This window comes from Gossypium hirsutum, chromosome A11, assembly GCF_007990345.1.
Source record: "Gossypium hirsutum isolate 1008001.06 chromosome A11, Gossypium_hirsutum_v2.1, whole genome shotgun sequence".
Taxonomy (NCBI): domain Eukaryota; kingdom Viridiplantae; phylum Streptophyta; class Magnoliopsida; order Malvales; family Malvaceae; genus Gossypium; species Gossypium hirsutum.
Window position 1 is genome coordinate 83,717,727 of NC_053434.1, and position 7,616 is coordinate 83,725,342.

The 7,616-nt window shown below is 33.3% G+C and overlaps 1 pseudogene; it reads left to right on the plus strand.

Moving 5' to 3' along the window:
* The first annotated feature begins 2,215 nt into the window (after positions 1-2,215).
* Positions 2,216-5,951, plus strand: LOC107956692 (mitochondrial outer membrane protein porin of 34 kDa-like; annotated as a pseudogene).
* The last annotated feature ends 1,665 nt before the right edge of the window (positions 5,952-7,616 follow it).

Here is a 7,616-nt window from a genome sequence, read left to right on the forward strand (position 1 = left end):
ACTGAGGTGGTCATAGCCATATAGTAATTGCACGTTATAAACACAACGTGATAATGATTTAACATGAGTGCTTGATGAATAAGTTGGTAACTATAGTATAATGATAAAAGTGGTCATCAAAATGACAACTCTTATGAATGTGAAATAAGGAGTCTAGACTTGGTATTGCATGAGTAGATGCATTACTTGTAAGAGGACATGTTAATGTTAAGGATGCATATTAATAAAGAGTGTTTAATCACTAAAATGATGCCATGATTTGCGATTTTGATGTGCATAAGGTTGTAAAAGATTATGGGTAACATGAAGGCTTGGAAAATAGCCTAAGTGTTGGCCACACGGGCTGAGACACGGCCGTGTGTCTCAACCATGTGAGGGACACGACCTAGAGATAAGAGTGTGTGGCTCAGCCATGTAGTTCGATGTGCATGCTGACGTCATAAATAGAGAGTTACACGGGCATGCCAAAGGAACACGGGCGTGTCCCTATGTCCACACGGGCGTGTGACCCTGTTTCATGGGAAAATTTTCTAAGTTTTCCTGAAACTTCTTAAAGTTCCCGGTTTAGTCTCGAATTGATTCCGATGAATGTTTTAAGCTTCGTAGACCCAAATAAGGGACGACATGCATGTGTTTGAAAGGATTCCGATGAATGCTCGTACCCTGTTCCGGTGTCTGGCATGGGTAATGGGTGTTACAGAGTCCGAGATTTATTAGGCCGTATAAGATTATAGAGCGTATTGGGCCAGTTTCTTATAGACTGTTATTGCCACCTGAGTTAGAAAAGTTCTGTAATGTATTCCATGTTTTGATGCTTCATAGATATCGATCTGATCCCTCACATGTGATAACTCTATTAGAGATTAAAATTAAGTCTGATATGACATATGAGGAAGAACCGATTCATATTCTGGCTCGCAAAGTTAAGGAATTACGAAATAAGAAAATTTCGTTAGTGAAAGAATATGGCAGAAACACGGAGTTGAAGAGGCAACGTGGGAGCCAGAGGATGCAATGAAAGAACGCTATCTGAACTTATTCATCGGTAAGATTTTCGAGGACGAAAATCCCTAAAGGGGAGAGTTGTAACAACCCGATTTAGACCCTATTCGGAACGGTGGCTTCGGGACCACGAATCCGAATCAGAAAAATATTTTAAAATATTTTTCTGATTCAGATTCGTGATCCCGAAACCACCGTTCCGAATAGGGTCTAAATCGGGTTGTTACAAACATGTTTGATTGAATGCATGTGTTTAGGCAATTTTGCTAATGGATGAAAAACATTATATTGTATGCTTAGATTTAATAAACGGGATTGGTAAGTTTAGTTTCTATTATATGAACTTACTAAGCATATAACGCTTACTCCACTTTATTTTCCCTGTTTTATAGTGCTCGGAAGCTCATGAAGGTTGGAGATCATTGAAGCAATGTCACACTATCAACTAGTTTGAATGCTTGAATTGGTTGGAATGTGCTTGCTATGTTTTAGTGCAGGAAAATGGTAAATTTGGGTGACAAATGAGGCTAGGAAATGGCTTTATTTTGTCTACACCGGCAGACACACGGGCGTGTGTTTAGACAGTGTGTGACACATGGCCTAGTACATTGGCGTGTGGTTAGGTCGTGTGTCCCCTGCACCTTAATTTTGAGAAACAGAATGCTCAGAATTGAGCACACGGGCAGAGACATGGGCGTGTGTCTCAACCATGTGTGCTACACGGCCTAGAACACAGTCATGTGTCTTGGCTGTGTGAAACCTGCACCTAATTTCAAAAGAATTTAATTAACCACACGGCCTAGCACACAGGCGTGTGGCATGGCCGTGTGCACAAGTCAGAGAGTTACACGGGGTCGAACAAGGCTTGTAGCACAGCGTGTCCCAAGGTCACACGGGTGTGTCCTTTGGACCACATGGGCATGTGAGCCTTGTAACTTGAAATTTTTTTGAAAATTCTCAAAAAATTCTTTGAGCTCCCGATTAAGTCCCAACTCAATTCTAATGCTCGTATTGGGCCTCGAAGGTCTAATCAAGGGACATGTTGAATGATCTCAATTAATGAATAGTAATTTACAAGAATTATTTGAAAAATATTTTGAAAGTTCTGGTAATGCTCCGAAACCTTGTTCTGACGACGAATATGGGTTAAGGGTGTTACACTTGTCAGTATTTTGACAATAATTTGATTGACACTATCACTATGTATAAGATCATGGCCAAATATAATTGCAAAAAGGTATGAGAATGTCTTTAAAACCCTTTGTTGTCCTCAGTATGGTATATTTTTGGTTTCATAGTTGCATTTCAACTTATTTAAGGAAGATTTTAAATTAGTATAATTTCTAGAATTCCTTTGAGTTGTTTCTAGTTGTTCGAGTGTTTGAATATGGTCATTTTTATTTCTATAATTTTGTCTAAGGAAGATTTTAAAAACAATAGTTTTTGCTTGTACTGCTTCAATTCCACCAAAGTTTTTAGGTGTTAGTAAACATGAACACGACTAGAAAATGTGACTGCGCCCTTATTCTTCTTTTAATTTGGTGTTATATGTATTCACACGTTTTTCTACTAAGCAGATGGTATTCTCATCCTTTGCAACTATGTATGGCCGACAGGAGAAAATACCATGTGTTGAGGATTTTATGTTGAATGTCATGAATCCTTATGTTAGTTTTGAGATGTTGTTGGACATGTCTGTTCTTTCACTTTTGTGTATACTAGATTGAACTCCAATATTGCATGAGTATACTGGGATAAGGTCAAGCATTAGATTGACTGCCAACACGATAGTTAACTTCTTGGATGTGCTTAGAACGAATGTTCTTGCACTAGGTACCGATATCTCATTCGACACAAAGACTGGGAATTTCACCAAATGCAATGAGAGATTAAGCTTCACCAATCCAAACCACATTGCTTCTTTGGCTCTGTAACACCCCTTAACTCGTCTCCATCGCCAGATTAAGGTTACGAAGCATTACCATACAATTAGAAACATTTAACATTTTAACATTTAAAAAAACTAAACATATCATAATCCATTCAATACAACATTTTATCCCTAAATTGAGCCCTCTTGGCCCTAAAAATAACTTCGAGGCAATTCAGAACTAATTTGAAACAAAACAAAAAGTTTTGGAAAAAAGTTGCAAAAATTAGAAACAGGGGTCACACGACCGTGTGGAATCACCCTAGGCCTTGTAACTTTCAAACAAGGGACACACAGTCATGTCACTAGGCCGTGTGTGTCACATGGCCATGTGACAGCCCATGTGAACCCAAAATTCATCTAAAATCAAGCCATTTCATAACCCAACTATGCATAAATATACAATCCAATTGTGCACACTTTCAAGGGAACTAAACACCATTTAAACATGCATGAACATACCATTTCAAACATCCTAAATCACTAACCAATATGCCATTCAAAGGCACCACAAATATACTAAAACATTACATACCAAAACAAGTCAACATTACCTTATTTCAAGCATTATAACCTAGTTCAATTACCTACCAAAACATATCACAAATGACCATTATCAAACCATTACAAACATACCAAAAGAACCTTATATACTTATACTTAAAAGTAAAAAAAATGACATGGTTTGGTAAGGGATTATAGTTCACCAAATCTAACATAACTTCAAGGCTTAAACTTACCAAAACATACATTAACACATTTATTAAATACCATTAAAAAAATACCTATACATGCCATTATTAACCTTCGCCAAAGTATTCAAAAACTATCGAAATATTTGTTGGATAGTGTGGCAGGTCTTTGACGAGCTTCCGACCAAATCAAGCTTCCAATAATCTATAAAACAAAGGAAAACAACTACATAAGCAATGAATACTTAGTAAGCTCGTATAAACTTAAAACATAACTTACCATTTCAAAAATACAATTTATAGAATAAGTATAAACCATTACCAATGCCAAAAGCTTTGTAAAAGACTATACAACATCATCAAACTCACAAGTTAGTATACTTGTTCATGATACATATGAGATCAACCATAACATATGATGTTTACCATATATAAACATAACATTTAATTCATCAACCTTACCATAAGATGATGATTAATTCCATTTGCACACTTACCATTTTCTTTTCCTTTTCTTACCCGTTGAACCATCTAGAATTACATTGGACGTTCGGGAAAGCTTACACATAGTGTGCCTTTACATAGATTCGTAACATTTCCTTTACATCATTGTTCATACGAGCTGTGAAAGAGTTGTAGGTCAGAATGTAAGCTACACGATGCTGATTAGACGAGCTACGGAGAACCAGTAACAAATGCAGGACCTCAGCCATCAGTAGGACATTTAAGACTAGCACCCGAAACATGACATCCCTAATGGCGTGTCATTTGTATCCTAAGAATTATTAAGGTTCAACCGGGACTTATTATCTGTCAATTCATTATAGCATTGATACATATATATTCAAATTCAATTATACTTAAACAACATAATAAATAGTTAACTTGGCTAATATTAAAAAGATCGTAGTTCACACGAACTTACCTTGATAATTAGGGCATAGAAGTAAGATGAACTAATCCAAAGCTTTAGCTTTTCCTTGATCTAAGTCTGAATGGTTTATCTTGATCTAAATAGATAATTTCAATCAATTAAGTACTTCTAGTATTCAATTTAATCCATATTTCATATTTATGCAAAATTATCAATTTGCCCTAACATTTTAACTTTTCACAATTTAGTTCTTAAACTCATAACTTGAAACCTAACCGTTTAAACCTAAATTAAACTTAACCCATGTTACAATGGACCTTAAAGAAACTCATAATTATCAACAATCCACAACAAAACCCTAGAATTTATACCTTTAACAATTTAATCCTTATTTCCATAGTTCATCAAATATCACTTAACAAAACTTGTTTATTTTTCAAAAAGATTCATAAGTTAACATTAACATAAAAAATTAACCAAAAAATTCATGGCAAGTCCCTCAACTTTGAACATTTTTGCAAATTAACCCCTAGGCTAGCTAAATTAAGCTAAAATGAACTCAAAAACATAAAAATCATTAAAAACGGGGCCTGAATGCATACCATGCAAGAAGAACACAAAACCGAAGCTCTCCCCCTCTTCAATGGTGAAATTCAACCAAGCAAATGAAAAATGGGGAAGATGATATCATTTTTCTTAGTTTATTTTAGGTTTATTTACTAATTTACCTTTTTACCCTTTAAAAACTATCAAAATTTCAATAAAACCTAATACATAATTATCCAATAACTTATTAAATGGTCTATTTACCATTCAAGTCCTTTAGTTTAAGATTTCATAGCCATTAGACCGCTTTAGCTAATAGAACTCAACCTTTACACATTTTACGATTTAGTCTTTTTTACTTAATTAATGATGCAAACATCAAAATTTCTTAATGAAATTTTAATACGACCTTAATATAATCCTGTAAAAATGAAAATATTAACTCACTCATTAAAACTATGGTCCCAAAACCATTGTTTCTGACTTCACTAAAAATGAGCTATTACAGGCTTTGCATATAGTTATGTTCTATACACCTATCTACAACTGAACATTCCAAATGATATAATCTCAATTTTAATACCTTGCTTGTCAATGCAGGAATGAAAAGGGTGATTCAGTTAACTCATCTTATTGCTATATTGTGAATCCATTGACCAACACTGCTGTTGGTGCTGAGGTGACCCATAACTTCTCTACCAATGTGAACGCTATCACCGTGGGTACACAACATGCATTGGATCCATTAACCATAATCAAGGCAAGGGTGAACAATACCAGCAAAGCAAGTGCACTCATCCAGCACGAGTGGTGCTCGAAATCCCTCTTTACCATTTTTAGAGAGGTGGATTCAAAGTCCATCGATAAAATCCCCTAAGTTTGACTTGCTTTGGTATTCAAGCCTTGAGAGCTTTAAAAAAAAGCTAATTTTGGTAAGATTATGTAGACTGAAAAAAGATTAGTGAAGTTTTAATTTGTTGTTGACTTTCATGATGTTGTCATCTCCCCTTTTATGTTTTTCATTTTAAAAAAGTATAAAGTGAAAAAAAATGTGATAATTGTTTTTAGTCATTCCTTGTTTAATAGAGGTGAAGTACCTTTGATATGCCCCATAATTTTTTTAGAGGCTCTCTTTGTTTTTTCATGGAATTTGCTAATAAAGGAAAATAAGGGTTGTACCTTTTCTTTCTTGAGGAAAATTTTTACTTGGTATAAAACTTGGTAACAGGTATAGGTATAAAGTCTAACATTGGATTAGCTTGTAAAACTGGGCCATGGAAAGCTTTCATTACTAGTGGTGAGATTGCCTAAAGGTAGAACTATCATGGAGGCTATTATATTACGAGTTTGATTGTATTTTGAGCTCTATTTAAGAAATAGACAGACTAGTACATTTATGTTAAAGTAAAGAGCAAATTGTTTTATTTTACGGAACAATTCAGAACGATGGTATTATAAAAGAGGATGAATTTAAAAGTGTTTAGTTTCCTATTAAAAACTACTTTTGATAGATAAAACGTTTACTTTAGACGTGAAGTTATGATATAAATATGTATTTATATAATGTTTAAATTCATTAATATTAATTTTTTTAGTAAGGATATAAAAGAAAATAATTTATTATTGGCACATTATTAATACTTTGATATATAAAATATAAATTTTAAGTATTTTTTATGTAACAACCTATTTTCAGTGAAATCAGAATAGTGGTCTGCATCATGATAAGAAAGTTTATTTTAATATTATTGCATGGTATGCATCATGATAAGAAAGACGTATGAAAATTTGAATAAGAAAATTTTTCCGATTACATGTTTAATTATAGAAAGGACCAAATTGCATGAAATGCAAAAATTGAATTCTAGTAGCTAGAAGGATTAAATAGCTATGGAATTCAAAAATTGACGTCCTTATATGGTAATTAGACTATTAAGAAAAGTTAGTAGATATTTTTGATGATTCAACCATGGAAAATTAGAAAAAGAAAATAACTAAATTGAAAATTTAAAGAAATAAAAGATGATAAATAAAATAAATATCTAATATCATCAAATTATATCATCTTCTCCCCCAAATTCTATGGAAACCCTAGGAAAGAGAAAGAAAATCAAGCAAGCCTAATTAGGTAAGTAATCTTGTCTCGTTTTTAGTAATTTTTATATTTTTTAGATCAGAATAACCTAATCTATCTATTTTGGGGATTAATTTGTAAACTTATCAAAGTATTAAAATTTTCTCATGGATGAATATGCTGTAATTTTGAAATGTATGGTAGAAAATGAAAGATTATTGATAAGTAAACAACTTTTGTAAAGGAAATTTCCATGAAATTGGGATTTAGGGGCTAAATTGTAAAGATGTAAAATTCATGGAAAATTTCTAATTTTTATGAAATACATGTGCTGCTGTAAATGTTATATGTAATTTTTTTAGGCTCGAAATAAGGGTTAAATTGCATGAATTTCATTTTCCAAGCCTAGGGATGAAATTAGAATTAATGAAAATTATTGGGGAAAATGGTAATTTTGCCTAGGATGTGAATTGAATTAAATTGAATATAAAATGTATT